Source organism: Panthera pardus, unplaced genomic scaffold, assembly GCF_024362965.1.
Source record: "Panthera pardus isolate Hobbes unplaced genomic scaffold, ASM2436296v1 HiC_scaffold_2, whole genome shotgun sequence".
NCBI classification, from domain to species: domain Eukaryota; kingdom Metazoa; phylum Chordata; class Mammalia; order Carnivora; family Felidae; genus Panthera; species Panthera pardus.
Genome location: NW_026526765.1, coordinates 148,620,494 through 148,632,420, shown reverse-complemented (window position 1 = coordinate 148,632,420; position 11,927 = coordinate 148,620,494).

Genomic DNA, 11,927 nt, shown 5'->3' with positions numbered 1-11,927 from the left:
ATCTGGCTCTGCACAGACAGCTCAGAGCCTGGTTGGGATTCTTTCTGTCTCTCTGTCTGCCCCTCCCCTGCTTGCTCTCTCTTTCTTTCTCTCAAAAAAATAAACAGAAAAAGATTTTTAAAATAAAAAATAATACAGATAATAAAAGGGCTAGAATCATTCCAGATAGATGAGTTCATCAGTCTTATTTTTAAAGTTCTGTAAAGAAGGAACACATGTCCCTCATATAGGTCTGGGTTCCATTTCTGTAGCATACCCCCTTCAGTACAGATGGTACTAAAATACTTTTTAGTTATTGAATGGAATGGTGACTGTATTGGGGTGGGGCTTTTTGGTAGGGGGGAGGGTAATCGTTCAAAACAACCTAATGTCCTAAAGATGCTATGGTGCCTTATATGAATTTAAGCATAAGGTTACCTTTGGCAATAAGGCAGTTACTCAATATTTTGTTTTTAATCAGGAGAACTGGTAACAAACAGACAGAGTGGCCAGTCACGTATTGCTGAGACCATGTGACCAGGATTTAGAAGGGACGTGCCCATCATGGCCATTGGGAACTATTCATTAACCGAGTCCTCAAGGCCTTTGGCCACACGCTCCTTCACAGTTGGAAAGACCAAGGTTTTGGGGGCCTAGGGTTCTTGTGAGCAAGAGTGTTTGCCACTACCCTTTCTCTGCTGGCGCTTTTTTTTTTTTTTTAAGTTTATTTATTTATTTTGAGAGAAAGAGACCAAAAAAAAAAAAAAAAAAAAAAAAAAAAAAGAGTACATGAGCAGGGGAGGGGCAGAAAGAGAGGGAGAGAGAGAATCCCAAGCAGGCTCGGTACTGTCAGTGCAGAGCCTGATGTGGGGCTTCAGCCCACAAATCATCAGATCATGACCTGAGCCGAAATCAAGAGTCAGATGCTTAACGCTCAGGCACCTCCTCTGCTGGCACTTTAAAGTGGGAAGGAAGTTCTCTAACACAGTCCCAGCCCCGCACAACCCCAAGGCTGTAGCCCTGGCGGAGTCAAGAGAGAGTGCAGAGCCTCTACGCACTGCCTTATGTTCCTGCAGGTGCAGAGCTCAGGCTTCTTTTATTCATAAGCCCCTTTGGTGGTCTGAAGCAGACAGGGCCCCTCTCCCAAGAAAAATGCCATGAGCACAAAATTCTCCCACACTTTCCGAGGGGTACTGCCCCTGGTAGGTAACCGTGTTAAAAGCTCCCATCCCCGGAGCAGCTTCTAGATGCTTTGTGTCCATCGAGGGAAGCAGAGACTGTAGAAGCCTGTTTTGCTCTTACTGGCCCTGACACTTGCACGTGGGGTGACGTGGGACATAACCAGGGATATCTTCACTCTGAGCCCCAGCACTACTCAGTAGGGCTTATTTGGTGTCAAAAAGAGAATATAAGGGTCCAGGTCCAGTGAAATGGGTCATTTCAATTCCTTCCATGTGGAATTTAGGTGCAAGATTGAAAGGAGCTACAAGCTTATACAGACTTTGTGGAGATGCGGATAAAATGAAATCCAACTCTTCATTTTAAAGAAGTTCATGCTGAGCTTTGAGATAAACTGAACTTGCGCTTCAATCCCTACTTTATTTTTTTAATGTTTATTTTTGAGAGACAGTGTGTGAGCGGGGGAGGGGCAGAGAGAGAGGGAGACAGAGAATCCAAAGCAGGCTTCTTGCTGACAGCAGCGAGCCCGATGCAGGACTCAAACTCACAAACCGTGAGATCCTGACCTGAGCTAAAGTCAGACACTCAACCGACTGAGCCACCCAGACGCCCCTGAAATCCCTACTTTAAATTGTTGATTCTCCAGTAATATTTTCTCCCATTCTCCTAAAGCATCCCTGTGACCTTCTTACAATCTTTATAAGCATGCTTTAAACTTCATTTCATTCATTCACTTGGCTTTCATAAAACATGACGATGGATGGAGAGGCCCTCCAGTCAACACCTCGTTCACGGCCGGAATCCACCAGAGATGGCCGCCAAGCCTGTGCTCACATGGCTTTAGTGAAGGGAAGGGCCCCCTTCCCATGGAGTTTTTTGTAGTTTTGACCATTAGAAAGTTCTTCTTTAATCAGAACCACACCCTGACTCCCAAGCTTCCACCGCTGGACCCCAGGCCCTCCCCTTGGGTGAAACAGAGGGGGTGTGATCCATCCCATGAGACAGGATTGACTACGTTAGTCGAAAGAGTAAGCTCCACATCTTCCTTTCTCCAGCTTGAACCCAAAGGTCATCCACGTCTCTCTCACATGAAAAAGCCCCCAGAGCCTCACCACCTTGGCTCACCCTGCAAATATGGGCCCCGAAGGGAACGTGTAATATTCCAGATGCAGCCCGAGGGGCGTGCTCTGCATCCAGGGCCTCCCCAGCTAATTAGCACATTAACTGGCCTTAGCTTTAACAGCCAGTTACACCCAACACCTGTAGTCCATCAGAACCGCCGGGCTTTGTGACATTGCACTTAATCCAGGGTCTGTCATTCTTCATAAGGGTTCTCTCTGCTAGCTTGTGACCTCTGTCAGTTTTATGAGCACGAGCGGGTCTTCTGAAAATTCATCCAAGTGGTGATTAACAGCCTTGAGCAGCAGGACAGAGCCCAAGGGCAGACCCCAGCAGTCACAGAGAGGGACCCACATGGCCAGTGTTTTGTCACCTTCTGGGGGAGGAGGGCCTCAACGGCAACGTCGTGCAGCCCATGTGGAGTCTTATCTTGCCACGAGGTCAGGAAGAAGGGTCTTGGACCCACACCAAAATCACGAAGGCACTTTGGCAGCACACTCTGATCTACTTCCTAGTCACGTTTCAAGAAGAGAAATCAGTTTGTCACCACGTGCTGGTGCTCCGAATTCATTCTTTTGTTTTCTCTTGGGCGGTGAGTGCCAGCTTCCCCTTCTATATCTACATTCTTGATGTCCTGTGGCCACTTAGAAAACACAGCCAGTTGTCCCCATGTCCCCAGTTAAGTGAATTGGGGAGGGGAGCAGGGTGGTAGCATGTGGTGGCCTTATTTTGTTTCCGGGTGAATGAAGGCAGGGTGTGTTTGGAAGTCTGTAACCGTGATTCCGCAGGGGCCTGCTGATGACAGCATTCTCGTGGGGCAGAGCCAGGCTCAAGCCGTGTGTGTGTGTGTGACCTCAGAGGTTTAGCACCTTGAGTAACCTCTTCTGAGGCTTCGCCTGTTTGCTTTCCTTTTCAACTAAAAATATTCATGCTACTTCGTTTTCATCTGATTTTAATCCAGCCTAGAGCTCCATACAGACCCTCAGAGGTACATTTGGACAGCTCTCTGTTTCAAAGTAGATCTCTTCAGTACTTTCAAGCAGTCAGTTGACAGACCAAAGAAGCTATAAGATGGGGTGCCTGGAAGTGTCTGACTTCTGCTCGGGTCATGATCTCATGGATCGTGGGTTCAAGCCCGCATCAGGCTCTCTGCCGTCCATATAGAGCCCGCTTCATTCAGATCCTCTGTCTTGATCGTCTGCCTCCTTCCCTCTCTGCCTCTCCCCTGTTCATGTTCTCTCTCTCTCAAAAATACATAAACATAAATTTTAAAAAAAGAAGCTATAAGAAATAAATATTTGAGCAGCAACACTCACCTGTACGTGTTTATTCTCACATCTTCTCAGTGGTGGTGGCTAGGGGAAGTGCTAGGGACCAGCACGGCCTGCCCCCCTGCCCTCACCCGCTCCTGCACCCAGCCCTCTGCAGAACCCTCACTCCTACCGGAGTCTCTGTGCTGTGTGATATCTCTCTGTCCCTCTCCTCCGTATCCCAACTTCAGTTCAGCCAAGTTAGAGAGAGTGAGCTCAGCACCTAATATCACCCTCAATTGCTCCTCTTTGCACTAGAAGTCTATATTCCCTTTCTTCACCTCCTCTCCTCCCATCTGCTCCCTATTTCAAAAAATGCAAAGGGGCTCCTGGGTGGCTCAGTCAGTTAAGCATCCGACTTTGGCTCAGGTCACGATCTCGTGGTTCATGAGTTCGAGCCCTGTGTCGGGCTCTGTGCTGACAGCTCAAAGCCTGGAGCCTGCTTCTGATTCTGTGTCTCCACCTCTCTCTGCCCCTCCCCCATTCGTGCTCTGCTTCTCTCTGTCTCAAAAATAAACATTAAAAAATTTTTTTAATTCAAAATATGTATATTCCATGTATACATATGTTAGAAAATACAATCAAGAATGAGAAACTTAGGAAGCACCTGTGTGGCTCAGTCAGTTAAGTGTCCGCCTCTTGGTTTTGGCTCAAGTCATGATATCACGATTCATGCGTTTGAGCCCTGAGTCAGGCTCTGCACTGACAGCGTGGAGCCTGCTTGGGATCCTCTCTCTCTGCCCCTCCCCCAAGCATGTACTTTCTCTCTCTCTCTCAAAATAAATAAATAAACTTAACAAGAAAAAAGAATGAGAAACTACCATATTCCCCCATTCAGAGATGACCACTGTTAATAACCTTATTTGTGTATTTTTCACATGGTTTTCTATGGACATGTGAACATCTAGATGGTTTTCTTTTTTGTTTGGAGGACTTTTTTTTTTTTGGTTTTGGTTTTTTTGCCCAAATGAAGTCATGCCATATGTGCTTTTTATAACCTGCATTCCTCCTTTACCGATCTCCAACCATCCACATCCATAAGTTCTCATCTGGCCTAATACCTAGGCCTTGGGGTTTCCCCAGTATCCCCAAAGTCTTTTCCTGGTATATCCAGCCAGGATCCAGTAGAAGTAATATTTACAACGTTCTAATGCTTGTGGTGAAGAGAAGCAGACCATTTTCCATAGAAATAGAAGGGATTGAAATTGTCTCAAGAATGGTAACACTATGGGGACACCTGGGTGGCTCAGTCAGTTAAGCGTCTGACTTTGGCTCAGGTCGTGATCTCTCAGTTCATGAGTTAGAGCCCACGTCGGACTCTGTACTGACAGCTCAGAACCTGGATTCTGTGTCTCCCTCTCTCTCTGCCCCTCCCCCACTTGCTCTCTCTCTCTCTCTCTCTCTCTCTCTCTCTCTTTCTCAAGAGTAAAAATTAAAAAAAAAATTGTTAAGAGAGAAAAAAACAACGATAACACTAAGTACATCATACACATGAATTTATTTAATCTCAACAGTTCCTGTGAGGTCAATATTATTTTCTCCATTGTAAAGTTGGGGAAACGTAGGCAGGAAGACTGCATGAGTTCCCACACCAGTGTGTGCCCAGACAGGGTCTGAGGCTGGACAAGTATGCTCTGGATGGCCTCCAGAAATCTCCAATGGACCAGTAATCATCAGAGAAAGGGAAATGGCAACCAAAGCCCACCCCTACACCCCTAAATCCCTCCAGGACCAATCAGTCTTACAGGTCGATTTTTACTAAACTTCCACAAAAACAGAAAAACCCTATCTTATCCAAAATTTTCAAACCACCCAACTCAATTTAGGAGGTTGGTATAATCTTGATTCGAAAACTGGAAAAAGATCAAGATTATGTGCCCTTTTCAGAGATGCTAACTGAATCCAACATTGTACGGTTTATTCCAGAATTCAAGGGTGACTCAACACAACTGTGGCAATAAATAACCTATTTTTGGGGGTTTTTTTTTGTTTTTTTGTAAATTGCCCACAAAACTCTGAATAAAAAAGAGCTTCCTTTGGAGAGTGTCCAGGCTTATTCAGGGAAGAGCAGGAGGAAGCAGAAAATGTCAAACATCCCGAAGCCACAGCCTGAAGATACATCCTGATGGAGACTGGAGTGAATGTGTGTGTGTGTGTGTGTGTGTGTGTGTGTGTGTGTGCATGTACACGCATGCAAACTCGCCACCAGAAATGCACGCACACCACCAGTATGGGACCACCTGGCACCACTGACCAGGACAAATAGGCCATGGCTGTGCCCAGCAAGAGGACATAGACCAGGCCTAGCCTTGCTGAGCTCAGATCAGCGGCCCTGCTGAAGCTCGGTGCTGGCGTCCCTTTAGCCTGCCAACCCCCACCCCTGCCCCTGTCTAGAAACAGCCAGCAGCCCAGCTGGAGGCAGAGAGCACTGATGCCCAGGGAAATCCTGCCACCTCTGTGCAAATCTAAATGCATCCTTCCCCCAGGACCATGTTCAGACTCCTCAGCTGGGCTGTAGTGCTCTTCAGGCTCCCCTTCCAGGACCCCTCCTGTCCCCTCTTCACCTCACCCCACCACAGGCCATTCCTTCATTCATTTAGACAAATGCTTGCCAGGCAGCTCATAAATAAGTGGGCCATAAATCTGACACTTTGCCCCTGCCTCTGGAGACCTCACTCTGTGGCTGCCATCAAATACTTAACGCAAGTCAGTTGACAGCTAAAGACAAAGAGAAGTTGCCTGGGTGAAGGAAGATCTAACCCCCAACTTTATCACCCATCTCTACCACCACCCGGACTGTAAACCAGCCCTTGTGCATGGGGACATGGCTGTAGTGGCCAAAGGGTCTCCTGGCTGCCACTCTTGCCCAGCTACTGTCTGTCCTTCACCCGACCCTGGAATGAGCCTCCTAGGATGTGGCTGTGACCACCGTGTCCCTGTCTCCGTGGGCCCCCAGTTGCCTCCCGAGGTGTTTTTCAAACTTGAGCTCCCACTGCCATCCTGCTCATTGCCAGCATCACATTTAGGACAGATGGATGTCCTCAAACCACCTTCTGTGATTTCCTGTTGGTCAGTTCTATTTTTTTTTAAGTTTATTTTTGAGAGAGAGAGAGAGAGTGAGAGAGGGGCAGAGAGAGAGGGAGATAGAGGATCCGAAGTGGACTCTGCACTGACAGCAGTGAGCCGGATACGGGGCTTGAACCCACATAGGGCAGCCAGAGGAAAGCATGGAGGGCTTGGGCCCTGGCTCTGCTGTGCCACCCACACAAGCCACCTGCCCTCTCTGAGCCTCTTTTGTGGAATGGGGTCTTAGTTTCCTATTGTTGCTCTCTCCGATTACCACAGACTTAATGGCTCAAAACAACACGAGTGCATTAGCTTACATTCTGTAGGCCAGAAGTCCCACGTGGGTGTCTGTGGACTTAAAGCAAGGTGTTCGCAGGGCGAGTTCCACCGGGAGGCTCTAGGAGGAAGATCTGCTCCTTGCCTTTTCCCGCTTCCAGAGGCTGGCTACAGTCCTTGGCTCATGGCCCCTTTCCTCCATTTTCAAGCCAGTAGCCTGGCATCTCTCTGACTCTGCTTCCGTCTACACATCTCTTTCTCTGAGTCTTCTGCCTATCTTCTGCTTTCAAGCACCCATGCGAATCCATGGGCTCCCCCAGATAATCCAGGATAAGGTCCCCGTCTCAGAGTCCTAACTGAATCACACCTGCCACGTCCCCTTTGCTGTATAAGATCAAATATTTGCAGATTCCAAGGATTAGGATGTGGACATCTCTGGGTGGCTTCTCCTCTCCCCGCCACAAATGGGGTGATCACTCTATACCCCTGGCCATCAGCACTTCTCAGAGTGTGCCCCATCTTCTGCCTGTATCTGTGTCACCTGGGGCTCTTGTGACACATACAGACTGGGGGACATCTCAACCCCCCAAACCCGAGTCTCAATGGGGGTCTTGGGGTACCGCCTCTCCTCAAGTTCCAGGTGATGCCTCTGCACAGGGACATTTGACAGCCTGGACAAGTGAGGTCTCCGGTGTGGCAAGTGCCAGGAGCACTTGGAGGAGACAGGACGTTTATGCCATTAGTCCCCCCAAGAACCCTGCGGGCCCGTTACATTGCAACTGTGCCCCAAGCTTGGAGGCTGAAGACCCTCAGGAGGTGTTTCACAGGCCTGCAGATTTAGGCTGCCTCCGGGACCCTGTAAGGGCTCCTCTGAACCACAGTGCACGCCTGTGGGACACTGGGTGCCCCTAGTGGCCACCCAGGCTGGCGGAAGTGCTGCCTGCAGGAGACTCTGGCAGAAGAGGAGGGGTGAGCATGTGACCCTTACGTGGCACCTGAGGGAACCTGAGGGTTCCCAGACAGGGGACATGTTGCAGGCAAGCGTTGCACCCTGCGCTGAGTCTCACCTACCTCCGAGCTGGGTGGACAGCTCTGTGCATGTGCCAGGAGAGGCCCACCTTACGCTCTGCTTTTCAGCCTCAGAAATTTTGCTTCAGATGTGAAGTCTGCTCAGCCTTCATGCAAGAGCCACCAGGAAGTCAGGAGACACAGATAAGCCTCTGCCCAGCGGGAGAAGTGAAGACATTTCCTACGCAGCTCCCTGAAGCTTGGGCCTGTGACACCCATGATGGGAACCATCCTAATAATGCACCCTGTGTGGGCTGTCCCCCCTCCCCCTTTAGCTCTCTCTGTCCTCCCCGGCTCCCCACCCACATAAACCACCTGCACTAACGTCTCAGGCTCTGCTTCCCGGGGGACCCCACCTGTAATGCCTGCCCTTGTCCTCAGACCAGCCCTGTTTGGAGCCTTGTGCTGGAGGACCCAGCAGGGGATCAAACCCACATGTGTCCCCCCAACACGTGCATGCCAGACACGAGCCACACACACACACCACACACGTGCACCATGTACATACATGGAACACACAGCACAAGTGCACACACATATGTGCACACTCACTCTCTCTCTCGGGTCCTCACCCAGTGGGAATCGGTGGGTAGTCAGGGCCCTGGTCTATAAACAATAATCGAATGTGACTGTTTCAGTTCAGTCAGGCCTCTGTGGCAAAGTACCACGGGCTGGGCGGCTTATAAACAACAGAAACTTCTCTTTCACAGTCCTGGAGGCTAGAGGTCCAAGATCAGGGTGTGGGTATCACTGAGTTCTGGTGGGAGCCTGCTTCTTGGTTCATAGATGGTCATCTTTTTCCTGTGCCCTCACAAGGCAGAGGGGCAAGGGAAATCTTTGGGGTCTTTCTCTCTCTCTCTCTCTTTTTTAATATTTATTTATTTATTTTTGAGAGAGCACAAGCAGGGGAGGGGCAGAGAGAGGGGGACAGAGGATCTGAAGCAGGCTCCGTGCTGACAGCAGTGAGCCTGATGTGGGGCTTGAACTCAAAACTGTGAGATCATGACCTGAACTGAAGTCATGACCTGAGTCAAAGTTGGATGCTCAACCGACTGAACCACCCAGGTGCCCCAGGGTCTCTTTTATAAAGGCATGAATCCCATTCATGAGGGTTCACCTTCTTTTTTTTTTTTTTAATGTGTATTTGTTTTTTAGAGCTACAGAGACAGAGTATGAGCAAAGGAGGGAGACGGTTAGAGAGAGAGGGAGACACAGAATCTGAAGCAGGCTCCAGGCTCTGAGCTGTTAGCACAGATCCCGACATGGGGCTTGAACTCATAAACTATGAGATCATGACCTGAGCTGAAGTTAGACGCTTAACCAACTGAGCCACTCAAGCACCCCATGAGGGTTCATCTTCTTGACTTAGTAACCTCCCTAAGGCCCACCTCTTTGTAACACCATGACTTTGGTGTTTAGGATTTCAACATGTAAATTTGCAGGGGGTGGGAGGACACATTCAGTCCCTAACAGTGCCCCCCACTAGTGGCTGCCAATATGATGACTTCTTCCTGGAGATTTGCTCTTATAGTAAATTTGAAGAATTTTTCCCAGACCCAAGAACAGATGAGTTACGAGTTAGTTACACTAATAAACACACGGGCCAGGGCCCAGAGTTCTGTCCTCACCATTCTCTGAGGTTATTGGTGACACTGCTCAGCAGTCCCTCTTGGTGTCAGGCTCCTCCCTGAGTCACCTGCTCTGGCTGAGCCAAGAGTTGGGGCAGACAGGTCTCCCAGGGTCCAGGGGCTGAGTGTCTGCAGCGACTGGAACCCTGGTGTCTCCTTCTGTCACCCATGACGGCCACACCAGACCCTGCAACCCTAAATCTGGCCGCCTCCAGGCGTCCTCCAAATGCCGCCCTGGCCCCCACAGTCTCAGAAGTCCCCCTGTCCACTCTGGCCAGGCTCCAGGCGCCTCTGTCACCCCTCACACATCCTTGTCATCTTTCCATCACCCAGTGGCTTCTCCCCCAGCAATAACTCTCAGGACTCCCCCAGCCTCCTTCCCCTGCCCACCACCCCCTCCCTCTCACCCACCCTCAGTACAGCAGCTCCAGGGGCAGCCTCCTCAGGGGACAAGGACCCCAGCCCTGCCATCCCAGTGCTGGGCTAGTGGAGCAAACTCAGGTGGCTTCAGAGTTGCTTGTGTGTGACAGGTACCATCTGGGCCACGGGGTGCCAGAAAGGGCTCATGGGTGCCAGGACCAGTACACCTGGGGACAGCACATCGCCTCCCCTGGGCCAGAATCCCAGCTTCTCATGCCCCAGAAGGCCCCGACCTGCCTTGCCTCCTTCCACCTGGGACCCTGCTCTGTCCACCACCCTCTTCTCCCATCCAGGCACCCGGCCTCTTTCCTTCCTCACAAAGGTGAGAAGCATGTACTGTCCACAGGGCCTTTGCTTCTGCTATCCCCTCTACCCGGGACGCTCCTCCCACAGACTTTGTGGGGCTGGCTCCTTATTCAGGTCTCAACCCAAACCCTACATGCCCTGGGCAGAGGGGTCCTTCCCTGAGCCTCCCCTCCAAAATAGTCCCAGCCCCGCTCCACCACCTGACCCTGTACTGATTAATGTATGGCACTTAAGCGCTCTCTGAAAAGATTGCTTTTGTTATTCTTCTGTTTGTGTGGTTAGTTTTCAGTGTCTCCTCTCTAAACTGTGGGCTCTGAGGGGGCAGGGCTCTCTGTGGCACACACAGGGCTTCAGGTAGTATTCACTGGATATCTCAGGGGGGGTGGGGGGCAGGTAAGCTGAGCTGACAGCTCACAGGAGGCTACCCCTGCAGTGTGGCTACCCACACTCTGGGGAACAGGAAGGTAGGTGGGGCGGGGCAGGGTAAGGGGCCTTGCTGGACAGTGTGTTCTCAGAGAAGTTAGGAGGGGGCTGGGGAAACCTGGTACCAACACTGGGCCAGACCTCTCCCGGGGCCCGGATACACACCAGCAGCCAGTACTACCCTGGGCCAGAACTCCATGCTGGCCTCAAGACTCGGCCCAAGGGACTGCTGGGCACCACCGACCTGACCTCCTGTGCAGTGGGAGGGGACACGGCCACCTTCTCTCATCACAGGGCAGAGCCCCGCCCACTCACCCATTTGGGACATGAACTGCGGCCACAGAAAAGTTTGCTTTCGGGTTTCAGCTGCTCTCCCAGGCCCTGTCCCCTGACTCCCAGCACCCCACCCCTCACTCAGCGGGACAATCATGCATCAGTGACCCCCAGGCTTTTGCTCAAAGAGACGGGACAGGGTAGGGAGAGACTGCCCTGCTTCTCTGCAACTACAGTCAGTTAGAGGGTCCCTCATGGCTGCTCTGGCCCCTGCATGTCACAGGTGAGTGGGCCAGCTCTTACAAGTTCTCTCCTGCAACCTTCTCTTCCTAGACCCCCAGCATGCCTCTGGGTAACACACCTGAGGGCCAGGGGTGTGGGGTGGGAATTGGAGCAAACACACCAGCCTAAGGATTGGCCCCAGCGCCTGCCGTCGTCCCCGGCCTGCCTCTGTCTCCCCTTGCCTCTTCACCCCAGCCTGACTCTTGACATTGGTCTTGGGCATCAGCCTCACTGGGGTCAGCCTCTGGCCTGGTCCTGTCCCAAGGCCCTGTTGCCTCCCTGCCAGTCCAACCAAGCCACAACCCTAATACATGTGTGCACCCCAGGCAGGCACCTGCTCACTCACTCCAGGCCTCAGTTTCCCCAACTACGCAAGCCACAGGCTGGACTCTGTTGTTTTCACTTGTCCAGCATTCTGGAAACAGCCCTCAAGACATGCTTGGAGCAGACAGAGCCCTACTCCATCCATTCTCAGGGTTGACACAGACCTAACTTCACCCCAGCTCCAGGGAGGCAACACCCAGGCCTGTGATCTTCACTGTCCAGGTCTCTGGAAATGGCCTGAGCCAGGCTCCTCTGAGCCTGTGTGTGGCAGCCC